Genomic DNA, 26,868 nt, shown 5'->3' with positions numbered 1-26,868 from the left:
GTCCACTGCCTCAGTCTCATGGGCGTGAGCTCTTGCGCCGTCTGTCAGGGGCTCTGCTCCTGCTGAGGAGTGTTGAGTCTAAGACCGGGTAGGGCCTGGATCTCCTGCATGTCGGATGGTCCGTGGTGCTCACGCCGGTGTGCTGTGCGAGGGCAGAGACCTATGGAAACTCTCTGGTGTGCCTGCCCCTGGGATGAGATGCTACCTCTTCTCTGTGGAGGATTCCAGGCCAAGGGTGCCTGCTGTCCAGCAGCGGATATCCAGGTCAGCAGCTGTCCCGGATCTTCGCTTCTGTTGCAGAGTGAAGGAGGCGGACACTCTCGGCAGACCTCAGTGATAGGAGCACACCACTTCCAAGGACTCGGTGCGATGCCAGGGCATGCCGCCCGAGGGAAGCACTACCACCTGCTCTCGAGGGTCCCCTTGCTGATAGGGGGAAAGGGGACACAGTCCCCGGGGGCAAGGAGGCTTGCACACCAGAGGTCCGCATCGTTAGGCCTGCAGGCACTGTGTCATTTTGTTGCGGGTGACCCGCTGTGCTCAGGGTCCTTTACTGTTCCAAACCACCCACTAGGGGGCAGTCAGCTCATCACCCCCTCCGCCAACACACCACAGGCCCCGGAAGCTTAAGGCGGCCCGGGTGCCATTTCTCTCCCGGCAATGTAGCAATAGATTGGGCCAGGTCAGCGGCGGGGACGGAGAGACCGAGAGGCAGGTATCACTCATCCTCCATCATGGCCACGCCCCAAAAATGTTAGCTTTATATACAAGTATATGTTAAAATATGCCTGTATTTAAGGAAATCCATCCTGTTTTTAACTCCCCATGCTGTCAACCTGCTCAGTTGCTGGCCTGGAATTAATGAAGGGCAGCATGAAAATGCACTCACAAGAAGCACATTTTTTTGTATTTTTCAACTTTAAAAAATAAATTAAGACAGAAAATGTTTTCTGTCTGTATTTATCTGCAAAAAATCTGCAAAAATGGAAAACTGGGAGCCATAGATGTTATAAACTTGCTAATTCAGGCAATAATCCTGGTTTGATTGATACCATCACACGTTGACTCTCAACGCCAGAATTACAGCAAATCGAGATAAAGAACCCAAGGACTTCCGAGCTGCTGCGCCTCTTGATCAATATATTTTTGGTGCAGCTTCTGATTTTCAGGAATGGATGGATCAATGGTTGAATGATGTGGACTTGTGTAGTAAGCTGACAGCGGCCTCTTCGAAGGTTTCAAACTTGTCCCTGGATGTGCTTAATCTGCAGGTTTTTCCCATGTTTGACCCAACATGAGTGAAATCATAGATCACGCAATGAGCTCACTATGAAGCGCACTGGAAAGTACCTTTGTCTCTTGCAGCTTGCTGAGAGCTGAGCGCACCAGTGGTGGATGACAGAGTGTGTCACACCCTGCAGGTGGCTACGGCGAGTGCCTAATTTGTAAAAAAGTATGTTCAAGGGCCCTTGTTGGGAGGCTCCAGCAGCGTGCACCACCATTGTCCCTGCCAGCGCTGACAGCGACATTACCAGCACAAATACTATGCATCACATGCTTACAAGCATGACAATTCAGACTATTCCAGGCCCCCAAAGTTCTAAGAATGGTTTGGGTGGCAGGTGTTAGTCATTTTTAAAGTGTATTGACTCAAAAAACAACTGTTGTTGTGCTCTTCTTTAAAGTAGACAAAGAGCGCCACCATGTGGCAGATTCTCATTAGTGCCAGTGATTGCAATTAAGTGCTCCTGCTGAGCACCAGAAACTACCGGCTCAAATTGAGCACTGGATCCCGCTATTTAAGCCTTCCTGTTTAGTTTCTTTGGAGATCCTGGAACGGACTTTAGAGGTCGCTTAAGACGGTGACGGTTACTAGTGTTTTGACCCCAATTTTGGATAGGGCCGAGGAGGCCGGCTCCGCAGGTCCATGCCTCTTTCTTCAGAGGCCTTCATGCTCCCTTGTCAATAGTGCCTTCGCTTTGATGCGCTAACAGGGGATCTTTATACGGAACGGCTTTATTCTGTATCATATAGCATACCCGAAAGCTAGTCCAAATACACAGGTCCTTTTCTACGGCAACTCTTACTCTAGGAGCTAGCCAATTATAACACCTTTTCATTCTTCAGTATGGCCAACTTTTCTAAGCACAGACTCTTCTATGAAAGTGTTTTTGACTATAGTGGAAGAGGCATGGACCGGTCACTGGCAGGCCATACGAAGACCCACCTGCTATGAGCAGCTACCTGTTTCTTCCCCAGCTAGATGATGCTTGGGAGATCATGGACCAGGACCCTGGGAGAGCCCTACATTGCAAATAAATCAGCTGGTGGGTCTGCTGGCAGCACCTGTTGGAGTTCCTACCTTTTTATTAACCAAGCAGTGACAGGCTAAACACAGGCAGGACCAAATGTGTAACTTTCTCCATTTTTTTCGAAAGAAATACCTGCTAATCCAGGTTATAAAACTACTCAAAGCTGCCAAATACCGTTTTATTTCTTGCTGGAACATCTAAATACGGAAATGATTGCAATATTATGAAATGTCATTTGTTGGGCCTCATAATGTCTTACTGTTTGACACTTCCAGCATACACTCATGTGTTTCTGTGTCTCTCAAGCCTCGTGTTTTCAAAAGAGTTCATAATAAAAATGCATACATATACCCATGGTTTCAGTCAGTCGTCTTCATCCATTGGTCTGACCAAGTGTCATTCACATTTGTTTCCATGCACCACAGCATGGGGAAATGGGGCAGCCCACTTCACCCATTGGCTCCTGAGCCCTGAGAGTGACAGCACTGAACCTCCTCACATGAGCGCAGTGGCCTAAAAAGGACACGTTAATGCCAGTGCTGTATTGCCTAAGCTGATTATCCAACCCTTCACATTTATAACGTTTTCACTTAGTTTTCTTTGAAAACATATGCCTGCCCCTCTTAGATGCAGCATTTGTTTTTTTCCTTTTAATTTTTGATTTCGGTTGTTTTTACTTGCATTAAATACATAGATAAATAAATAAATACATACACACATTGTACGCTTGCCAAGGCCAGATCTATTGGTTTTGCCAATGCTTGTAACCTGTGATTGGAAAAGAAGGGGGCGTCAGAAGACAGCAGCCTAGGGGTCTGGCTTTTTCGGGACTTTGCCTGTATCAATGCTCTGCAAGGCTAACCACGCTCTCCAATTCATTTAGATTTAATTGCAAGCAGGCCCGAGTGGCTTCCATGACCTATTGACCTTCTCTTCTCTGCCTGCTGCTCAGCCTCAGAGTGGATTAAGCAGCAGCTTCTGTTTCATGTTGGGTGCAGACACTTTTGTTGAAAGCTTCTTTAATCTTGGACCTTCCTGGGTTTTGACAGTTCTTGCCTAGGCCAGGTTCCCAATAACAAGCAGGAGCAATTATATTATTTTATTTTTATTTTTGCAATTTTATATAGCGCGGACATGGCCCGAAGGTATCACAGCGCTTTACAACAAGCAGGATATAAGGATTAGTTTGTGTTATGTTATGCTAAGGTGCGCATGGTACCCCAGCAACGGGGCGTCCCAGCGCTAGATACAGAGAAGACATCCTCAGAGATAAACCGAGTGTTAGACAGAGAAGAGACAGGTCTTCACAGCCCTTCTGAAGGCCCAGGGATTCTAGATGCTCCTATTGGACAGAGGTCATGTGTTTCAGAGGGCGGGAGCTTTGGCGCAAAAAGAGCGCCCTCCTGTTCTCGCTCTTCAAACCTGAGGACCACAGGCTAAATAGAGCTTAGCTGAGCGAAAGGCCGAAGGGCGGACATGTGGATGGAGCAGATGAGATAGGATGGGCAGCCCCTGGCGGGTGAGAATTTTATGAGTAATGCATAGAGCCGTGAAAAGGATTCTCTTATCCACCGGGAGTCAGTGTAGCCTGTGGATGAAGCTGGAAACTGTACAGAACTTAAGGAGGGCGAATAGAAGCCGTGCCGACGCATTTTGGGCTATCTGAAGTCTTTTGATCACTGTCTTATTGGGATCCAGAGACAGTCCAACTTAGAGAGTATAGTGGACTGGACAATCACCTGGCGAGTGTGAGAGTCAAAAGGTCCCAGAATGGGTTTTAGGCCTCGTAGGAGTCCAAAGCAGATGTCCGCCACCGACTTCACCTGGGCTTCAAAGGACAAGGTACTGTTGACCCAGACACCCAGATTTCTTACTGCCATTTTGGGCTGAAGAGGTGGTCCTAACGAGGGGGGGGGGCACCACTGATCGCCCCATTGAAGGACATTGTTCCCTAAGAGAAGGATTTCAGATTTGCTAGAGTTTAACTGAAGGCAATTGCCCGCCATCCACTCCGTAATAACCACCATCTTATCTTGGAATTACCTAGCTTCTGTGTGGAATTGTTAGAAAAGGAGATCACAAGCTGCGTATGGTCAGCATAAGATACCATTGTGATGCCCCGGGATTTCGCCAACTGAGCTAATAATGTAAAAATAATGGCCCAAGATTTCACCACCTGAGCTAACAATGTGAAAATAATGGCCCAAGATTTCACCACCTGAGCTAACAATGTGAAAATAATGGCCCATGATTTCACCACCTGAGCTAACAATGTGAAAATAATGGCCTACTTTTTGGCTTCATGTAAGGTTGCCCACTACCTGGGTTACATTACTAGTAATTAAACTGAAACAATTACTTCAGTGGATGGGTACAAGAGTCTGGCCGAAGGTGCATTAACCGGGGCGTCTATCAAAAAGCAGGAGCTTGAGGTCTTTTCTGAATGTTACTAGGCAGGACTGAAGGTGGGGGTTCTGATATCAGGAATTGGGCATTTCTAGAACCCCTATTTGCTCTAGAAATTTTCAGTTTCTCATTTAGATTGGAGGGTGAGAGTTTGAGGAGGAGCGCAGTGCTCTGTGGGTAATGCAAGCGACTTTGAATTGGGCTTCAGCTATAATGGGGAGCCATTGGAGAGTTAGCATCGAAGGCGAAATGTGGTCAAATCTCTTGAGACCTAAAACGAATGTGCTGCAGCATGCAGAGTGGCTCTCAGCGGGCCGAGGTGAACTTTGGGGACGCCTGAGAGAAGGGCAATTCCATAGTCTAGTCTACAGAGAACGAGTGACTGCACCACTATTTTGAGGTCTTGTTCCAGAATCAATTGTCTGATGCCCCAAAGCTGCCTCCGTTAGAGTCGTGCGCAGCCGGCCATGGCTGCGATGTGGCTGTGAAGATTGAGATGATTATCATGGGTGACGCCGAGTCAAAGAGGCACGACAGTTTCTGAGTGGGGATACGTCGATTGCTAGTAGGTGCGGTGACTGTTAATTTACTTCATTCAATGGTCACCCAATAAAACGTAGAATTTTACAATTTGTATCAGAGGTAAATTGTACTTCTAGTCTTTTTCTAGATAAGAAATGTAAAAGTTTCTGAAGGAATGACAGTGTTTACTGAATCTGTGAAGCGCGTTTGCTGTTATTTAGACTTCGATTGGTAGAACTGCACAAATAATAAATAAAGAATAAAGGTTTATTTGAAGTGCTGTGGCTGCAGAGGGGCCAGGCAGTCTTCTGACATGTATCTCGACAGCCATCCCCAGCGTGGGGGGAGGGATGGGGGAAGTTCACAATGTAAAAATAAATGGCCTACTTTTTGGCTTCCTGTAAGGTTGCCTGCTGCCTGGGGATAGAAAACATTAAACGCCGGTGTATTTTTCAATTTTGGATTGGATGTAAAAAGTTCAAGAGCAACAACACAAGTCTTTCTTTTCGATAAAGCGGCGGTGAATGCATGAAACAAAGGCCCTCCCATCAGAAGGGGGGGGGAGGCATGAAACAAAGGCCCTCCATCAGAAGGGGAGGGGAGGCATGAAACAAAGGCCCTCCATCAGAAGGGGAGGGGAGGCATGAAACAAAGGCCCTCCCTCAGAAGGGGTGGGGAGGCATGAAACAAAGGCCCTCCATCAGAAGGGGTGGGGAGGCATGAAACAAAGGCCCTCCCTCAGAAGGGGTGGGGAGGCATGAAACAAAGGCCCTCCATCAGAAGGGGTGGTGAGGCTTGAAACAAAGGCCCTCCATCAGAAGGGGAGGGGAGGCATGAAACAAAGGCCCTCCATCAGAAGGAGAGGGGAGGCATGAAACAAAGGCCCTCCCTCAGAAGGGGAGGGGAGGCATGAAACAAAGGCCCTCCCTCAGAAGGGGTGGGGAGGCATGAAACAAAGGCCCTCCATCAGAAGGGGTGGTGAGGCTTGAAACAAAGGCCCTCCATCAGAAGGGGAGGGGAGGCATGAAACAAAGGCCCTCCATCAGAAGGAGAGGGGAGGCATGAAACAAAGGCCCTCCATCAGAAGGGGAGGGGAGGCATGAAACAAAGGCCCTCCATCAGAAGGGGAGGGGAGGCATGAAACAAATGCCCTCCATCAGAAGGAGTGGGGAGGCATGAAACAAAGGCCCTCCCTCAGAAGGGGTGGGGAGGCATGAAACAAAGGCCCTCCATCAGAAGGGGTGGTGAGGCTTGAAACAAAGGCCCTCCATCAGAAGGGGAGGGGAGGCATGAAACAAAGGCCCTCCATCAGAAGGAGAGGGGAGGCATGAAACAAAGGCCCTCCATCAGAAGGGGAGGGGAGGCATGAAACAAAGGCACTCCATCAGAAGGGGAGGGGAGGCATGAAACAAATGCCCTCCATCAGAAGGAGTGGGGAGGCATGAAACAAAGGCCCTCCCTCAGAAGGGGTGGGGAGGCATGAAACAAAGGCCCTCCATCAGAAGGGGTGGTGAGGCTTGAACCAAGGCCCTCCATCAGAAGGGGAGGGGAGGCATGAAACAAAGGCCCTCCATCAGAAGGGGAGGGGAGGCATGAAACAAAGGCCCTCCCTCAGAAGGGGTGGGGAGGCATGAAACAAAGGCCCTCCATCAGAAGGGGAGGGGAGGCATGAAACAAAGGCCCTCCATCAGAAGGGGAGGGGAGGCATGAAACAAAGGACCTCCATCAGAAGGGGTGGGGAGGCATGAAACAAAGGACCTCCATCAGAAGGGGAGGGGAGGCATGAAACAAAGGCCCTCCCTCAGAAGGGGTGGGGAGGCATGAAACAAAGGCCCTCCATCAGAAGGGGTGGGGAGGCATGAAACAAAGGCCCTCCCTCAGAAGGGATGGGGAGGCATGAAACAAAGGCCCTCCATCAGAAGGGGTGGGGGGCATGAAACAAAGGCCCTCCCTCAGAAGGGGAGGGGAGGCATGAAACAAAGGCCCTCCATCAGAAGGGGAGGGGAGGCATGAAACAAAGGCCCTCCATCAGAAGGGGTGGGGAGGCATGAAACAAAGGCCCTCCCTCAGAAGGGGTGGGGGACATGAAACAAAGGCCCTCCCTCAGAAGGGGAGGGGAGGCATGAAACAAAGGCCCTCCATCAGAAGGGGAGGGGAGGCATGAAACAAAGGCCCTCCATCAGAAGGGGAGGGGAGGCATGCAACAAAGGCCCTCCATCAGAAGGGGAGGCATGAAACAAAGGCCCTCCCTCAGAAGGGGTGGGGAGGCATGAAACAAAGGCCCTCCATCAGAAGGGGTGGGGAGGCATGAAACAAAGGCCCTCCCTCAGAAGGGGAGGGGAGGCATGAAACAAAGGCCCTCCCACAGAAGGGGTGGGGAGGCATGAAACAAAGGCCCTCCATCAGAAGGGGAGGGGAGGCATGAAACAAAGGCCCTCCATCAGAAGGGGAGGCATGAAACAAAGGCCCTCCCTCAGAAGGGGTGGGGAGGCATGAAACAAAGGCCCTCCATCAGAAAGGGTGGGGAGGCATGAAACAAAGGCCCTCCCTCAGAAGGGGAGGGGAGGCATGAAACAAAGGCCCTCCATCAGAAGGGGTGGTGAGGCTTGAAACAAAGGCCCTCCATCAGAAGGGGAGGGGAGGCATGAAACAAAGGCCCTCCATCAGAAGGGGAGGGGAGGCATGAAACAAAGGCCCTCCCTCAGAAGGGGTGGGGAGGCATGAAACAAAGGCCCTCCATCAGAAGGGGAGGGGAGGCATGAAACAAAGGCCCTCCATCAGAAGGGGAGGGGAGGCATGAAACAAATGCCCTCCATCAGAAGGGGTGGGGAGGCATGAAACAAAGGCCCTCCCTCAGAAGGGGTGGGGAGGCATGAAACAAAGGCCCTCCATCAGAAGGGGTGGTGAGGCTTGAACCAAGGCCCTCCATCAGAAGGGGAGGGGAGGCATGAAACAAAGGCCCTCCATCAGAAGGGGAGGGGAGGCATGAAACAAAGGCCCTCCCTCAGAAGGGGTGGGGAGGCATGAAACAAAGGCCCTCCATCAGAAGGGGAGGGGAGGCATGAAACAAAGGCCCTCCATCAGAAGGGGAGGGGAGGCATGAAACAAAGGACCTCCATCAGAAGGGGTGGGGAGGCATGAAACAAAGGCCCTCCCTCAGAAGGGGTGGGGAGGCATGAAACAAAGGCCCTCCATCAGAAGGGGTGGGGAGGCATGAAACAAAGGCCCTCCATCAGAAGGGGTGGGGGGCATGAAACAAAGGCCCTCCCTCAGAAGGGGAGGGGAGGCATGAAACAAAGGCCCTCCATCAGAAGGGGAGGGGAGGCATGAAACAAAGGCCCTCCATCAGAAGGGGTGGGGAGGCATGAAACAAAGGCCCTCCCTCAGAAGGGGTGGGGGACATGAAACAAAGGCCCTCCCTCAGAAGGGGAGGGGAGGCATGAAACAAAGGCCCTCCATCAGAAGGGGAGGGGAGGCATGAAACAAAGGCCCTCCATCAGAAGGGGAGGGGAGGCATGCAACAAAGGCCCTCCATCAGAAGGGGAGGCATGAAACAAAGGCCCTCCCTCAGAAGGGGTGGGGAGGCATGAAACAAAGGCCCTCCATCAGAAGGGGTGGGGAGGCATGAAACAAAGGCCCTCCCTCAGAAGGGGAGGGGAGGCATGAAACAGAGGCCCTCCATCAGAAGGGGTGGGGAGGCATGAAACAAAGGCCCTCCATCAGAAGGGGTGGGGAGGCACGAAACAAAGGCCCTCCCTCAGAAGGGGAGGGGAGGCATGAAACAAAGGCCCTCCATCAGAAGGGGTGGGGAGGCATGAAACAAAGGCCCTCCTTCAGAAGGGGAGGTGAGGCATGACCGTGAGAATGACCTTGGAGACAGGCTGGGGCAGAGAGAGGAGGCCACAGTACCGAGGCAGCCAAAGTAAAGCTGGACCCCGTAGGGAGATGCAGAGTCCTGCCATGGCCTTCTGCATTGATAAAAGCTGCACAATCATTTGTGACTCTTCACACATCAGAGGTGTGTTTAACTACATGTGTAAATGATTGCTCCAGACATCAGCTGCAAAAACAGTTGTTTATGGATGTTTTCTTGATGGTGAGCACAAACATCTTAAATTGGGCTTACAGTTCACAACTGGAAATATTGTCTTTAATTGTGCCATGACAGACTGCCAATGCTCCCAAGTGACTTTGAACGTGTATCACACTTCCAGCCACCTAACTGCACTTTCTATTCTGGGACAACAAGCCGAGTGCAGAGGATCACAGGGTGTCACACTGTCTAATACTATTCAGATGAGGCTACAAAACAAGCAAGGCCCTGGGCCGACCATGGCTGAAACTTACCAAAGCAAAATAAAACATATGAATTCAACCAGGGCTCTATCGTCCATTAATAGCACAATAAGGCTACAAAACAAGCATGGCCCTGGGCCGACCATGGCTGAAAGTTACCAAGGCAAAATAAAACATATGAATTCAACCAGGGCTCTATCGTCCATTAATAGCACAATGAGGCTACAAAACAAGCATGGCCCTGGGCCGACCATGGCTGAAACTTACCAAAGCAAAATAAAACATATGAATTCAACCAGGGCTCTATCGTCCATTAATAGCACAATGAGGCTACAAAACAAGCATGGCCCTGGGCCGACCATGGCTGAAACTTACCAAAGCAAAATGAAACATATGAATTCAACCAGGGCTCTATCGTCCATTAATAGCACAATGAGGCTACAAAACAAGCATGGCCCTGGGCCGACCATGGCTGAAACTTACCAAAGCAAAATAAAACATATGAATTCAACCAGGGCTCTATCGTCCATTAATAGCACAATGAGGCTACAAAACAAGCATGGCCCTGGGCCGACCATGGCTGAAACTTACCAAAGCAAAATAAAACATATGAATTCAACCAGGGCTCTATCGTCCATTAATAGCACAATGAGGCTACAGAACTAGCATGGCCCTGGGCCGCCATGGCTGAAACTTACCAAAGCAAAATAAAACATATGAATTCAACCAGGGCTCTATCGTCCATTAATAGCACAATGAGGCTACAGAACAAGCATGGCCCTGGGCCGCCATGGCTGAAACTTACCAAAGCAAAATAAAACATATGAATTCAACCAGGGCTCTATCGTCCATTAATAGCACAATGAGGCTACAGAACAAGCATGGCCCTGGGCCGCCATGGCTGAAACTTACCAAAGCAAAATAAAACATATGAATTCAACCAGGGCTCTATCTTCCATTAATAGCACAATGAGGGTACAAAACAAGCATGGCCCTGGGCCGCCATGGCTGAAACTTACCAAAGCAAAATAAAACATATGAATTCAACCAGGGCTCTATCTTCCATTAATAGCACAATGAGGGTACAAAACAAGCATGGCCCTGGGCCGCCATGGCTGAAACTTACCAAAGCAAAATAAAACATATGAATTCAACCAGGGCTCTATCTTCCATTAATAGCACAATGAGGGTACAAAACAAGCATGGCCCTGGGCCGCCATGGCTGAAACTTACCAAAGCAAAATAAAACATATGAATTCAACCAGGGCTCTATCGTCCATTAATAGCACAATAAGGCTACAAAACAAGCATGGCCCTGGGCCGACCATGGCTGAAAGTTACCAAGGCAAAATAAAACATATGAATTCAACCAGGGCTCTATCGTCCATTAATAGCACAATGAGGCTACAAAACAAGCATGGCCCTGGGCCGACCATGGCTGAAACTTACCAAAGCAAAATAAAACATATGAATTCAACCAGGGCTCTATCGTCCATTAATAGCACAATGAGGGTACAGAACAAGCATGGCCCTGGGCCGCCATGGCTGAAACTTACCAAAGCAAAATAAAACATATGAATTCAACCAGGGCTCTATCTTCCATTAATAGCACAATGAGGGTACAAAACAAGCACCTTTGCCTACCTGCTTGTGACATGTCAAAGCTGCCATGTAATATTACAACGCAGTAAATACAGTCATTTTACTATTGGTGAAGCAAGGCCTAAGATGCTATTTAATTCCCGAAGAGTTATAGCCTCTGTACACTTGACTCGCCCAGGTAGCCATAGCAAGCGGTCAAGGCACCGGCTACCTTACATTGACCTTGCTAGGTGTAGCATTGCTTATGTCCCAGGATAATGGTGTAATATAAACCGTGCTGGCTGCGGATTCCATTTATTCTGTGTCCTGCAAGACTCTACCAATTTCTCAAGCAGCACAGGGTTAAATTTCACCTATATGAGGCTGCGCCTTTAGTTACACAGGCCACTCCCCTTTTGGAGGTCTCTGAAACGCTTATTGGGTCACGCCCCTTTTGGAGACACCTGTCCCCGCCCCCCCCGCCACCTCTCCCAGACCCCCCCCCCCATTCGCCCCATACATATACACAGCAAAGGATTGTAAGAGACAGAAAGGGCCCCATTCGATGTTAATGAATGGTTGACACTGATTATTTGGGTCTAAATCCGGGCATTTAAAGGTTGAACATCGCTGTAGGATAATAATATTTTGGGGACACAGTGAATGACTGAGCCATAAGAAGCTGAGGGCTCGAGCTTACGGGTTGTGTTTGCAGAAGAAACGGGGCTTACATTTCTTGGCCACATTTATGCCTTGGCCGACTTTGAGAAGCTTGCCTTGGTGGTCAAGTCAGAGTATTAATGGAATATTTCAAGTTATTATTGGGGTCTAGATCATTTAATTATGAAGAAATGTTCCAAACTTGTTCTTCGGACAGAATATGTGTAATTACTGAATAGTTAAGGGCAGTGTTTTGCTTTAAATGGATGGATTTGTGGCAATTTTGATGGTGATATTTTGGGCAAAATCATTAGATTTATAGAATATTTAAAAATGTTGTCCCACAAAATCAGTGCATTAGCAGGACATGTCAATATTATATTTTAGATATTATTCGTCGCCTTTAAGGTAGTTCATAAATATGCTTTGGAGCTAAAATATCATATTTACAGAATTGCATAGACAACATTTTGGGAGGATTAATCTAGGAATTGGCAGAATTCGTTTAAGTGTTTTTGAAGATAGTTCAACTTCAGAAACTTTGGATTTATTTTAAGTGAATAAACAGGGCTTCCATGAAATGAAAATTCCTGTTCTGTGTTTGAACTATACATGCTGCCGCCAGAAACCTTGAATGAGGTCAATTAGGGTCAGATGGTGGGGTTCAACATCTAGTCTCTTTTAGGGCAAAAATATGCACATTTGGGAACGTAATGCTGCGTCATCTATTACGATGTAAAACTGATGCTCCTGTGTGACATTCAGTAACCCTATATGTAATATAAAACTATGCTAGAGATGCTCTAAGCCTGCACAATACTTATTTTTGACCAAGTTCTTTTGGGGAAAGACACCCAAGCTCTCTGTAAATTCATGGTATTATTTTGTACAAAGAGTGGAACTAAAGGGCTTTAAAATTGAGACATTGTTCTCCTTTCTCTCCATTTTTATTTATTTTACGGAGTTTTATATAGCAACTTGACCCGAAGGTATCGGGTATTAGAGCGCTTTACATGAGCAACAGTTGCGTTACATGAGGACACATTCATTTTTGTTAGGCACGGGGAGATTAAGTGATTTGCCCAGAATCACAGGATGTTCAGCGTCATTTCCGAGACTCGAACCCAGTTCCCAAATTCGAGGTCGACCGCCCTAGCCATTAGGCCAACTCCTCTCCCATATTATTTGAATGTCCCCCAAATGTACAGGTGGGACCAATCCCAAAGCATTTAAGAGCACAGAAGTAGCTCTACTGGAGTACTCTTTAACATACTCCTACATGTCTTTGTAAATCAGCCAGAAAAGTCTAAGTGCAAAGAGGGTGCGGTTCTTCCAATTCGAATTAATTGTAAATATGTATGTATGTATCTAGGTATATAGGTGGACCTAGCCAAAAGGCAGCAGAGTGCTGTGCAAGATCAAAGACAAGCATCAACTAAACACGTGATGTGCAAGGTAGGTGGTTTGTGGGCTGCAAGACACTAAAAGAGAACTACAGGAGTACTACCTTACATACTCCAAAACGCCTTTGTGAATAGACCCCAAACTGTATATTTAGATAAATGAACTTTTCCATTTTTAAGGAAAAATTCCACTGCTGTTCTCAATTCAAAACTGGTCTTACACACACACAAACACACACACACAAACACACACACAAATACACACACAAACACACACACAAACACACACACAAATGCTACTGATTGGCGTAAAGTCGAGACATTGCGCTCAGTGATACTACATAAAGGGTTTGTGATTGCATTGCTGTCAATATATGTCTTTTTGTGGTCTCGCTTGAAAGCACAGCAGTCACCGGATAATTATGTGATGATCTGGGAGACAGCACCTATAGGAGCCAAGTTAAGGTATGCATAAAAGTGATGGATGGAATGCTTGAATTAATCCCACCCACGGGTAATTGCTCAGCCACTTCCCAGTCCATCATTCTTTTGCACGCCGTGCCACCTCGGATTGGGCCCAGTCATATGCAAATCAGTCTTGACCATGCTCCAGTGGGAACGGTCCAGCCCGAACCTCCAAGCCAAGTGGCATCTAATGAGCCCGAGGTACCTCCCTGACTGCTAATGCCTCCAGCATCAGATCTCCTCTTCAATTTTTCATGCTGCTGTCTGTAGAACCATCTCCTGTCTTCATTCCTCCACCCAGTTGCTCCAGAACAGTGAGGAAACGTCCCTTGTTATTGTCCCAAAGAAAGATGAAAGTTGGAGGTTGTAATCTATAAAAAACAACGATGCCCACTCCATGCCAAGGACAGACCATTGGAGGGGCATAGCTCTTATTTATTACTGAAAAAAGGGTGCGGAGGCCCCGTGTGAATCAGCCCAACAGTGTTTGACTATTATTGTTTGGGCCCTCCAGAAGCTGCCACCATGTTTGTATTGGAAGTCCTTCAGGTTTCGGGTGGGTGAAACCTTGACATGCCAGAGGCCATGGAGGTGACCACAGCCAGGCTGGTGTGATGAGGTCTTATTCTGCAGAACATATCAATTGTGATGCCCCACCGCCTGGAGCTCAGCGCCTTGCGACATCACCAAAATTTCCTATGGACCTACGGAAACAGCTTGTAAGGTTTCCTTGAACTTTACATTGTGGGACTGCAGATGTCTGTAAAAGCATTTGGTAAACCTGTGACTTTCCGTGTTTCTTTTTGTGTATCTTTTCAAAAGCACCCATTGCTTAAAATGTTAATTTTTCGGACACTGTAGAGAAGTACTTGAAATATGGCGTAATCTGCAATCAAGCCCTGCATGAATATTACACGGAACTATTTGAAAGAACATAAAGAGATGGAGACTCTGAAATTCAGAAAGTGCCTAAATTCACAAACTCTGAGATGGGGAAAGACTTCGCCAGCAAAGGTCAACAATTTGAGAAATGGTGGGATTGTCAAGTGCTAAGAGACCATACTGGTGAACTAGAGGCGCATGTTAATGGGAAGTAATAGTACTGACAGCACAAGTAGAAGCTGGAGACATGGAAAGAGTGGGAGGGAAAGAGGGAGCTGTGGCGGGTGTAGGAGAGGGAGACAGAGCAAGAATGAGAGAAGGGCAATGTGGGAAAACAAAGTAAAAGAGAGAGGAAAAGAAATGGAGGAGAGAGACCCTTGCAAACAGACAGACCTTTCAACATCCATGGCATGTATCTAAAAGTCTGCCTGACACCATCATACCAGCCATTAGAGACACTGGTGGAAAGGGCTCTTGTTAACCAACCCACAACCATGGCTTGCTCTAGTACACCTTGCGACCATCCATCGTGTACATTACTGCATCCTTCTTCATCGAGACAGTCAGTGTTCTTTGAGTGGGATCCCCTGTCTGAAAACACTCCACTTGGCTTACCCCTATACGAACTAAAACGTAATTACCAGTAGCATCGCCAGTGTGCTAAGGAAGGACATTGATCCCGTGGCTGCCTTTTGAATTATGAAATACAACAACAATCAGAGTTCAGTGGGCCCTCCAGGCCTCAAGTCCCCGGTACCACTGCACCCGCTTCACCAATGGAAGCTACGCCCCTAGTAATTATCATTTTTTAACAAACTCTCTCCCTTCCCCTATTTAAGAAGCTCACCCTCAGATAAGTCCTGGCTTGGCCACTTTATTTCACTCCTAAGATGAGGCTCAACCCGGATATCCAATATGCCGGGCTGGCACCCTACTCGTGAAGACTAGGGGTGGGTATAAATTCTTCTCCGCCGGCAGAGTTCGCAGAGATTTGGCCACTCTGTGTTATGCCTGTAACACTGAGTTCCAGCCATAGTCCGCCAACTGCTGCATGGTGGAGTTCTTCTCATGCATGGCTCACCAACGGTAAGTTGGCGAGCGAGAATTAGTGTCCCCTAGTGTGATTTTTGGATGCCATGAGGGAACCAAGAGAGATTGTCTCAACATGGGCTGTCATGGGCAGTCACAACCTTTTGCGGCGAGAAAGCTGCCACTTGAGCAGAAACTCTAATCGAGCAGCAAAAACAAAGCAGCGGTCTCTGGAGTGCCACATGGTGCCATTTGCGCTGATTTTGCACCAGGCACTAAAAATCAGCGCAACTTACCGATTTCTGCCCGTTCGGAGGAACTCTGTGGAATCTTGCAGAGTTTTCATGTAGCTCTGAGGAATTCCATGGAGTGAAACTCTGTGACTTCTGCCCACCCCTATGAAAGTTCCCTGAAGAAGAACACTCTTTCTCTCCCTATCTTCCACGTTCCCATCCCATCCTCTGGTTATTTTCGTACTGGGTGAGCTCTAGCCCACTTACGGTTGTAGAGCCTTTATCCCACTGGACATAAGGTGGTGCCAGAAATAAACACTATGAAGATCAGAGAAGGAGGGCTTCTCTCTGCCTTTTATTGTTGACTGGACAGTTATGAGGGGATTGACTGATCCTGCAATTTCCGGGCTTATTAGTAATGTATTCATATGGGGATTCTGTTGGTGTGTGGTGCTGGGCTGTCGCCACAAGCGTTTGACATGTCTAGCAGGCTGTATGCAGGACCTACACGGAAGCACAACCGAGACACCATGAGAGCAGCGTGTCTGCTGAGGAAGAGGACAGTGCCTCCCACGCAGAGAAGGCATGACACACACTCTACCAGCTTCACTGGCTTGTGAATATGACATGCCAGCTCACAAATGTTCTATGAGGGATGAGGAACAGATTGCATCGTTCTCTGTTTCAGAGCGTGGATCTGTGCAGGAAAAGGGGAATGTATCTGCACAGACCCAGGTGTCAGAGACACTGGGGTTCAATCAGAAAAACTGGGGCTTTTCCCTGCTGCAGGGGCAGTTGATGAACCCGATCTCTTCCTGCACTAGCACATGCCAACTGCAGTGGGATGTCATGGCATGCTATGTCATGCTATGTTATGTGTATTTGTAGAGCGCTCTATCACCTGGGAGGATATCCTGTTGCATGTGCGGGTGTCGATGTGGCGAGGCCATTTGAAAAGCAGGGTCTTAAGGTTCTTGCTGAACTCAAGAAACGAGGAGGCTCTGATGTGTACGGGGAGGTCGTTGCATGCTTTAGGATGGATGTACGAGAAGACACATGATGTAGGACCTATTTCTCGTAGTACAGAAGGGTATTGGGAAACCAGCCTGCAGGCAAGGGCAAGTAGGTGCCCAACCTTATGGGGTCAGCTGTGGTTCTCTCAGAGGACTAGTCCCCAGTGGATCCTATGGTGAGACAGCAGATGAGTGCGTCGCTATGGAAACCTTCCATGAATATGAGGTAGGACAGTAAGGATGCCCCATTCGCCTCCAGCACCTTTCTGGCTTGACATGAGGTGCTCCAAGCAGGTGCAGAATGTGCAGTCCTTCCTCACTGTATGTCTCCTCCGGTGTCTTATGATGTGAGGCTCCAGCAGTAGAGCTCTCTGCTTGGCTCGGGAAAACATTGGTTCTAGTGTGGAACAAAGTGCCATTTGGTGAATCCAACTCCTCTACTTTCCCTTCAAGCATCCATAGTCTTTGGCCCATTTTTTGCAGTGACAACGAAGGTAGGAGTAAAGGTCTTGGAGGCGCCATCATCTGCAAGTTGTATCTCAGCCACCCCATCACCTCACACGGATGATTGTGCAGTCAGAGGCCTTTCGGGCCAGGGCTGTGGTCTTCCAAACGAGATTTGGGTAAACAGTGGCTGAGTTTTGGGATCTGGAGGAGAGTGGCTTGCATGCCCCATAGGATGCATCGCCCTTCCTCCAGAAGCTGGAGATATATTGACTGAGGTATAATGTAGAAATGTTATCTCACAAAAAGGTCAGTTTGGAGAATTTATACCCACACACGGTACTGCTCCTTTATCAAATCTCACAAAAAGTACCGTAATGAAAAAATGTTAAAGACGAAATTCAAAGTGTACAGAGACTACACCTGTAGAAAAAGTTTTAAGTTTAAAGACGAGAACCCTCACTCACCGTGATGGTGACATGCTTCATCATTGGGTCCCCCTTACACACAGTGTCCGCAAGGTACACTATGTGGGCTACAACTCTCCCTTCGGAGAGGAGCTTGAGGTGTTCTACACTCCAATGTGAATCTGTGAATGAAGGGCAGAGTGCAAAATAAAATCAAAAATGTGTTAAAACCATCTCTAAATGGAGAAAAATTATTTATTAGCTCTCCCTTATGAACGGATCTAAAATAAGTAGTGTGACGATAGGAGTAAAAATATTTCCTATCTGACATGGTCAGGTCAACATGTTTCTGCCAGTTGATCTAAATTCATGGCATTCATCAGGACCATTGTCTTGTCACTCTGCTTAAAAATAATAAAAAACCATATTTATATTTTGTAGGTGTTGTGAATGACCAACATCAGTTTGGTCTTCTTACTGTAACACATGAAAAAACAATCTTTAATATCTCACATTCACAATTTGTCTAAAGTGCCTTTTACCAAAGTGTATGTGGAATATGTGCCAACCAACACCATAGTGAAGCACACGAAAATTAAAACATTGTTCTCACCAAAAAGCAGATCAATACCTGCCAATACCTTTCATTGGTCCTTTACTTATAAGCGGGTGCCGAGAGGTGAGATATGAATCAATATACACATAATAAACACCAGTCAGGGTCAACATACTAGAATGCGTAAATAAAATGTAACAAAAATAATACTAAGGCAGAACAGGCTTCGGATAGAGTACAACCTCTTCTCACTAAGCGATCTAGCTAGTGTAATGGACATACATAAAATAGGTTATAAGAAGGTAAACAATTATGTTTGAAATAGATGCACACATCAATCCCACCGTTAGATCATAAAAGAACACCACACAAATTCATTCATAATAGAATTTGTTTGCACACTGTGCCAACCGATCAACATCCAGAGGGTTTCAGATTCATAGATCCACATACACCTTTACACATATATGTTTACACACCCTGCGAAAATCGAAGAAAGAGAAAACGCAATCTTGTGTATCCCTTAATGTGAATCACTCGATGCTCTCCTGTTTGCTACTCACAGGTGTCGGTCTCGATCTTAAAACTCCCGTGTCAGACCTAAGTAGTCTTGTGATCACTCACCTAATAACACCGCACGCCTCTCCTGAATGGAGCCAACGAGGTAGAGCGGAGTTTTTCTCTTTATAGCGATTTTTTTGCACCGCTAGCAATAACCCGGAAGTGAACAGAACTCCTTCCGGTTCACGGTGGCTCGATCTAAAAACGCGGACTAGACTCTGCCAAAGATCACTAAAATAAAAAAGGAACAAGCGATCCACATCAGATTTCCTGCCTCAATAGCATCCCAATACGTTAAGCATGGCAGAGCAGGGGCTACAAAGGAATGCATCGCCTCACTACTTATGCTAGATTCTCGTTGGTTAGTACAAGTGCATTGTGGGATATGTAGTGTGTAATACATTCTCCCTCTAATAACATCAGAACAATGACTCAGCAATACTAGAGGACAAGTACTTATAGTGCAACAGCAGCATATGTGAAAGAAACAGCATATAGAACGGATTATCTCGCCAGAATCTCAATTTTACAGCATGTTCCATGGTATATCTTCATTTAAGCCATTAATATGGCTTTTCATACGCAACACCCATCTCTGTTCCCTAAGTAAAAGAACTCTCTCCAGCGGACCCATATTGATGTGATATTTGGGTTTGTCAATGATGACCCATGTAAAGTCATCTTCAGTATGTGACTTCTCAACAAAATGTCTTGTCAAACAAGTGTTAGTTTTTTTACAGCGAAAAGCACTTCGATGCTCAACCATCCTCTGTTTGACCTTCCTAGTGGTCATTCCAATATATACCAGCGGGCAAGGACAAGTAATCATATAAATGACCCCGCTTGTATTACAGTTGGTATGTGTATTTAGTATCCAAGGTGTACCAAGTCCTAGGTCAAGCTGCGTCACTTTTCTAGTAAAAGGACAGACAGAACATGAACTACAAGGGAAATGTCCTACCACTGGTGTAGCCCCCCATAGTGTTGATTGTCTCATCTCTTGTGTGCCAGTTTTAGGTCTAGTATGTACTAGCATATCTCGTAAATTACTACTCCGCTTAAAAGCAAAAAAGTGTCTTTCCAAGGACAAATTCCCTGTATTCAAAATATGCCAAGCTTTATTGACAGCCTTCTTAACATTATCTGATAGGTCACTAAAGGTAGTCACGCAACCCATCCTTTTATTTTCAGGTCTAACTTAGGATTCCAAAAGAGCCTCCCGATGGTTATTGCGTGCTCTCTTATTGGCACCATGTACCAGTTTACTCGGATAGTTACGAGATATTAATTCTTCACTCAGATTCCTAGCATGTATTTTGTATCTAGCTACTTCACTACAATTTCATCGTAGTCTAAGGAATTGACCTATAGGAAGATTATTCAATAGTGCTCATGGGTGAAAGCTATAAAAGCTCAACAATGAATTTCGTGCCATAGGTTTTTGGTACAATTCAGTCTGAATCCTCCCATTTCCGGAATACAGTCGTAAATTTAAAAATGATAAAGTAGTATTACTGGATTCACCAGTAAATTTTAGATTACAATCTTGTCTATTCAACCAGAGGGAAAATGAATCTAGAGACTCCTGGTCACCTTCCCAGATGACCAGGATATCATCTATATATTGTCTCCACAATTTCATGTGGTGTGCAAAAGGATTGTTAGTATCAAAAATGACATTGGTTTCAAAACTATACATATAGAGATTGGCCATACTAGGAGCACACGTACTGCCCATAGAAGTGCTCGTCGTTTGCCAGTATAACTCTCCTTCATAAGTAAAAAAATGTTCTTTAAGGGCCAATGTGGCACATTGCACCACAAAAGAATTTGGTGTTTGATCATCGCGTGGATGACTCTCTAACAAAAGTTCAATTATTTCGAGGGTGTCATCCTGCGGAATGTTTGTGTATAACGACTCGACGTCATATGTAGCCATCAAAGATATAGCAGGGTCAAAGGGTACTGTATCAAGAAGAGACAGGGCATGCTTAGTGTAGTGTAGTGTAGAAAGGCAGAGGGTTCTCATGAAAGGTCTTCAGTCAGTGCTGAACCAAATGCAATTGAAAGAGGCTCCCATAGAAGACAGGTGGGCGTGTCCTTCATCCTGTTTCTGGTCTACAAGCAATGCAGATGTGCACATCCTAGTTCTGCATCAGCATCGACAGAGATACGATGCGGGTCCCGCGCTTTCCATCGCATCACTTCCCTTCAGCTGCTCTCTCTGCGCTCTGAGACGACTTTAAATAGTCCTGAGGCACTTTGGTGGGCTTCCTGCACAACAATGGGATACAGATGTTATTCCGCCTGGCGGGCTCGCCGATTCAGACCGAATCTTCACCAAGGGCGATGGAGGATGCCCAGTTGGCATGAATCCTTTGACCCTATGTGCCCTCTGTCATCAGTTTCCATTCACTGCCCTCTCTGCTCCATTAAGTGACCCTCTAACCAAAGTCCATTCTGCTCTCAATCAGTATCTCCCCTGCCCTCACTGCTGTCCCATCCACTGTCCCTTCAGAAGGGCCCTGTCCCAATGTGCATCCAGCCACCACTTCCATTTAGTAGTCCACCACAAGACTATTCTGCCCCTCCTGTCTATTATGTTGCCCACAGTGCCAACGATGCCCTTTCAATTGTTCGCCCAGTGCCCTCTTTGCCGCATATTCATTGTGCCCACGATTTTCGACCCGCTCAATCTCCGACTTACATTCTGGCTCCTTCCTGCCCAATATCTACTATGTCTACAATGGCGGTTCAAGACATTCCCTGCTCTGTGCCCATTCACTGCCCTCCCTGTCTCTTGCATTTCAGTCACTGCCCCATGTTGATTTAGTTGCCTCCCTGCCACACTTTACTACTACTCCCTAGTGAACCCCTGCCCCGTGCCCATTCTGCGCCAGTGCCCATGCAGGGCACCCACTGTCCATTCAGTATTGTCCCTGCTGCATATTGATACAGTGCCCTCCCAGTCCCGGATCACTGCTCATGAAGCCAGGATGGACTTTAGACTCAGCACCTCTTGAAAAGTCCATTCCTTTACCCCCCATCCTGTCGCCCCACCCCCGGCCTTCTTCCCCCTCTCTGCACACCCCAGAGGACCTCAGGGCATCGTCTGCTAGGCTCCATCTGTGAGGGGGCAGCTTGGGCCAGGTATGACGTCCAACCTCCAGCCCCCACAGCAACTATAAGCCACCTGGTGTAATCTTGAGATGACATCTATAACTCTACACAAAACTCCCAAATAAAGGTGTAAACGGAAGACTCCCCTCAGCCTACTCTGTAGGGTCACCTTCGTCACACTTTGGGGTTGCCTCATAGGCTACGCTGTTCGGGCTCACACCCTTATGGGCACTCCCCACCACCCAAATACTAATCTCCCCTCTCCTGGGCGTGTTTCTAGAACGCCCCTCGCCCCCTTATGCGCCTTCAGCACATTGCCTACGACCCAGTCCGCATCTCTTCCCACGTGACATTAAGTCCAGTCCTATAATGTTCACCTGTACGCCGCTCTGTAGTGCTCAGGCCGGGCGTTATTCCACAGTTCATTATGGGCACCCTTAATCCCGCCATAGCGGTCAGTGGTGTCACCATAGTCCTTCTTCTCTCTCCATGCCCTCCTTGTTATTCTCAAGCTGCCCCTCACTAACAAGCCCCACGAGGGCTGCTCGCATCCGGAGGGGGCGTGGCCTAGCAGTTCAGGCTGATCCTGGCAGGGCCAAGACGGATTTGCATACAGGCAAATAACATTAACAGTACGACGAGTGAAAAAACCTGTAGAATGGAATGCACTCAAAGTGATGACGAGGGGCTAAGATTAATTCAAGCATTTAGATTCGTCACAGTTTGCTTTCCGAAATGAGTCTCCCTCAGTGGCCCGGATATTACCACTCATTGGTTCTGAGCACTTTGTGCCACGAGGACACGAGCTGCCCCTCGCCTGTGTTGCCGAATATGGCCGACCTGTGTAGGGGGCTGCTTGCATGCTCATTCAATCAGAAGGAATATGGCCCAGCCGTTCCCTCTGGACTGTCTTCTCTTTGGGGTCAGAGCCAACACTGTGTACATAGGTTTGGCCCCAGTATGTAATAGCACAGACATAAGGAGCTCAAAACAACTGCGTGGAATGCACCCGGAGCAATGACTAGTGTTTCAGATCCATTCAAATGTGTCTATATTTCACTTTTGCTGGCTATGCCATGGGGGCCACAGCAACCATATGCCCCCCCATTGTCCGTTCTCTGCCCTACCAGGTGATTCTATTCTGCCCCATGTGCCCTCTACCCCCCCCCCCACCCAGAATGTTTTGCCCCGTGATCGGTTTTTATTCAGTGCCCTCTGCCCCATGTACATTAAGTGACCCTCTACCCAAAGTCCATGCTGCCCAGCTTTCTATCAGGAGTTGCCCTGACCTCTCTGCTGTCCCACCCACTGTCCTTTCAGAAGTGCCCTGTCCCAATGTGCATCCAGCCCCCACTTCCACTAAGTAGCCCCCTTCCGCACCCAATGCTATTCTGCCCCCACTGTCCATTCTGCTGCCCACAGTGTCGGAGATGCCCCTCTGATTATTCACCCACTGCCCTCTCTGCCCCTTTTCAGTGTGCCCTCAATGTGCAGCCTGCCCAGTCCCTGGTTTACATCCTGCCTCCTCCTGGCCTGATGTCTACTGACTCTACAGTATATTATATTTAGTAACAACAAGAGCACCCAAAGGGGTCAGCTAGGGACCTTGGGAGTTAAGTGATTATAAACAACAGTTGTCCCTAGTCATAGGAGGAATAGGGTTAGTAATAAATAAGGACCCGAATCAGTACTTATCAGAAAAAGACTTATCCAGCCGGACAGAGGTCATGAGTTTTACTAATGTACAAAGATAATCAAAATTAAGAAGGTTGATGAAGTGGGACACAAGCCTGCGTCCAGTACACACATTAGGTCATAGAAACAAGGAGGTTCAGGCATGAATACATAGTTTGTTTATAGGAATCATCAATACTTGAGAGAACAAACATTTCAAACAACACCCTTATGTGTCAAAATCATGTTTTTAAACATTTTGGGTATTTATGATTGTCGACGGCGTTTCGATCCTATTAAACAAATGCAAGGATCATCATCAGGACAAAGAACAATAATGCCTGTGCGATAAACCTGAATAACCGCAGCCGCGGTAGATTCAGAACCGATTGTAAAATTAAAAGCGGCGAGACGTAGTCGGAGGCTAAGTCATGTAATTGTTTTCTCAACTTGGCTCAGGTGACCAAGGATTCGTGGACCTGGAATGAGGTTCCGATGTGGTAGTAGTCTTGCTAGAGAACCGACGATGCGGGAGCAGGAACCGGCAATGGGCAGTCCCATTGCCGGTTCCTGCTCCCGCATCATCGTCGATGATGATCCTTGCATTTGTTTAATAGGATCGAAACGCCGTCGACAATCATAAATACCCAAAATGTTTAAAAACATGATTTTGACACATAAGGGTGTTGTTTGAAATGTTTGTTCTCTCAAGTATTGATGATTCCTATAAACAAACTATGTATTCATGCCTGAACCTCCTTGTTTCTATGACCTAATGTGTGTACTGGACGCAGGCTTGTGTCCCACTTCATCAACCTTCTTAATTTTGATTATCTTTGTACATTAGTAAAACTCATGACCTCTGTCCGGCTGGATAAGTCTTTTTCTGATAAGTACTGATTCGGGTCCTTATTTATTACTAACCCTATTCCTCCTATGACTAGGGACAACTGTTGTTTATAATTACTGACTCTACAGTGCCAATTCAGTGCCCTCCCTGTCCTGTACCCATTTAATGCCCTCCGCCCCATGTCAGTGCATTTCAGCCACTGCCCCTGTTGATTCAGTTCCCTCCCTGCCACGCTTCACATCTACTCCTCAGCCAGCTCCCTGCACCATGCCCGTACTGTCCCAGTACCCATTCAGTGCCCTCCCTGTCCATTCAGTACTGTCCCTGCTTCATGTTGATGCAGTGCCGTCCCTGCCCACGTCCTTCCTGCCCATTCCCCTCACCCTCGTGAATACATCTTCTCTCTGCCCCAATGTCCATCCTGCCTGCCCCTCCACTGTCCATGCAGGGCCCTCCCTGCCCCGTGTCTACACTGTCCTTCGAGTCGAATTCCTCTTCAATATCCTCCCTGCCCACGTCGGTTCGTATACTGCCCTAGATGCCTAGATGAGTGTCTGTTCGGTGCGCTTTATGCCCCCGTGTTTAATTCGTGTCCCCCTGCCCCTCAGGTCTCTCTTCCTCCCATGTGCATTCACTGCCCTCCCTGTGCCATGATGAATGAGGGCAGTCCTGCCCCACGGCCCCAGGTGCTCGTCCTGCCTCATCTACATACAGTGCCCTCCCCGCCTCCAAGTGCACCACCCTGTCCACTCACCAGTGCCCGTTTTATACCATCCTTTCCCCAAATCGATTCACTGCCCTTCCTGCCCCCATCCATGCCCATTCGGTGCCCTCTCTGCTCCAGGTCCATTCACTGCCCTCCTTGCCCCACGCCCATTCACTGCCCTCACTGCCCCCTCCGTGCCCAATCACTGCCCTCCCTGTCCCAGGTCCATTTCCTGCCCTTCATGCCTCCTGCCCATTCTCTGCCTTACTTGCCTCATGCCCAATCACCGCTTATCATGCCCACGTGTTTATTCAATACTCATCCTGGCACGTGCCCCTTCCCTACCCTAGATGTCCAATCCCCAGACCAAGCTGTGCCTCTGTGCGGGGAGGGTGCTTCCGGCGAAGCATGGCAGAGCCCCCCAGTCCCTGCACTGGAAGAGGGACAGAAGAGCCCCGATGCTGGAACCTACGCACTGAGGGGGCGAAGGAGGGAGAGAAGAAGGGAGAGAGGTGGAGAGGGAGAGAGAAGAGGAAAGGAGTGAGATGCGAGACAGGGTGAAGGAGAAGAAACAGAGACGAGTGAAGGGAGCCGGTGAGACACCGAGATACAGAGAGAGGGGGAGAAAAAAAGGCACACGAAGAGATAGATAGATAGACAGATAGATAGATAGATAGATAGATAGATAGATAGATAGATAGATAGATAGATAGATAGATAGATAGATAGATAGATAGACAGACAGACAGATAGATAGATAGATAGACAGACAGACAGACAGACAGACAGACAGACAGACAGACAGAGAGAGAGATAGATAGATAGATAGATAGATAGATAGATAGATAGATAGATAGATAGATAGATAGATAGATAGATAGATAGATAGATAGATAGATAGATAGATAGATAGATAGATAGATAGATAGATAGATAGATAGATAGATAGATAGATAGATAGATAGATAAAATAGTACACCCCAGGCGAGGGGGCACAAGTCAATAATATACACCCCAACATTACGATAGAAGGGGGTAAACATACAGCGCACAGATCAGACACCCCAGGACTGAGGAGAGAGAGGGGTGTAGGCATATACATGTAAAGTGACGGGGGACAGAGAGATAAGACACTCAATAGAGAGAGTGGGCGAGGAAACAAATCAGAGAGGAAGAGAGAGAGAGAGAGGGACAGAGAGATGGAGGGAGAGGGGAGAGAGCACACCAGAATTTAGAGTTCCTAACACCGAGGGTGAGCACATAGTAGAACAGTGAGACCGCACATACCAACCACGTAGACCCTAGTGCTGACAGAGAGAGAGAGCACAGAAGAGACAGACACTCCAGCACTGAAAGAGAAGGATGAGAGATGAAAAGAGAGGGAGGGAAAAAGAGAGGGAGGTCGCGGTGCCGACAATGCAGAACTGAGAAAGAGAGAGAACTCACAGAGGACAAACACATACCAGCATTGAGACAGAGAGAGAAGAGAGACAGACAGAGAGAGAGGGGGGAGAGAGAGAGGTAGATTTAGAGAGAAAGAGAGAGAGAGAAGAGAGAGAGAAAGAGGGAGAGTGAGAAAGGAGAGAGAGAGAGACATACAGAGAGAGAGAGAGAGAGACCCTAAGTAATACCGAGGGTGAGCACACAATAAATCACAGAGATCCGAGTGTTGACAGAAAAAGAGCGACGAGACAGACACACCAGCATTGACAGAGAGAGAGAGAGAGAGAGACGCCGAGGAAGAGAGA

The 26,868-nt window shown here is 47.6% G+C and overlaps 1 protein-coding gene across 1 annotated transcript in view; it reads right to left on the bottom strand.

Annotated features, from left to right (window-relative positions):
* LOC146812693 (vesicle-associated membrane protein 1-like) overlaps positions 1-26,868 on the bottom strand; it is a 95,592-nt gene that overhangs the window by 68,141 nt on the left and 583 nt on the right. The window lies entirely within an intron of this gene.

Source organism: Triturus cristatus, chromosome 7 (genome assembly GCF_964204655.1).
Source record: "Triturus cristatus chromosome 7, aTriCri1.1, whole genome shotgun sequence".
Classification (NCBI taxonomy): domain Eukaryota; kingdom Metazoa; phylum Chordata; class Amphibia; order Caudata; family Salamandridae; genus Triturus; species Triturus cristatus.
Note: the sequence above shows the minus strand (reverse complement) of the source record. Positions and strands in the feature narration are given on the sequence as shown.